The sequence below is a fragment of the Kryptolebias marmoratus genome, linkage group LG6 (genome assembly GCF_001649575.2).
Source record: "Kryptolebias marmoratus isolate JLee-2015 linkage group LG6, ASM164957v2, whole genome shotgun sequence".
NCBI lineage: Eukaryota > Metazoa > Chordata > Actinopteri > Cyprinodontiformes > Rivulidae > Kryptolebias > Kryptolebias marmoratus.
Genome location: NC_051435.1, coordinates 31,657,208 through 31,658,083, shown reverse-complemented (window position 1 = coordinate 31,658,083; position 876 = coordinate 31,657,208).

The window sequence follows — 876 nt, the reverse complement described above, 5'->3', positions numbered from 1 at the left end:
CCGTGGCAGGCCCCGTCAAAGTTTCTCCAGGAACTTTCTAGTTTGTTTCTACTGCTCCACTGAGAAGCAGCTGGTCAAGAATGTTAGAAAATACAACCATCTTTACAGCTGTTCCAGCAAAACTTATAAACCTATGAACCTAAAAAGACCACAGAGACACAGGAGGCTTTTTGTGGCTGTTGTGACCAGGAGGTAGTGCGCCTTGATCGGGCAGTGTAGGTGCACGTTCCCTTTGTTCGCTCATTATTGAGCACAGTCATATTTGCAAATGCCAAAAAGTGTGTATTGTCTCGGTCGGATTAATAAACACATCTGGTTGCGGTAAGGAAAGCAACATTCTGTACAAGGACAGGAGAGTTGAGAAGCCGGCTGGAAGAAACCTGATTTAACGCCGTAGTAGGATGGAGGAGCTTCATGGGAGTTCTGGTCCAAGTGTCTTGTGGACTATGAAAGGTATGTGTAAAAATGAACGGCTTGCAACCATGTGATTGGGAACTTTGTGACTTTGTGATTTCTCATGGAGTATGCTGGAGCCTTAAGACTACAAGGAACAAGATTCTTTGGTCTAATAAAATCAAGACAAAACTGTTTGACCTCAATTCTTAACATTCTGTCTGGAGGAAACCAGACTCTGCCCATCACCTGCACAACACCATAGGCTAGATGAAGCTTAATACAGAGACATCTTTATTTTAAAAAAGTCTCAGAACCTCAGACTTGTGAGGATCTGGGTTTGGGTCCGCCTTGTGGGCAGAGCCACTAATCATTCTTTCACAGGTGTTCCAGTTTCCACTGATAAGACCAGCCAGTACTTAAGCAGCAGGCTGGGATCAGATCTTCGCTGGAGCATCGAACCTTCTGGGTTAGATTCTCCGC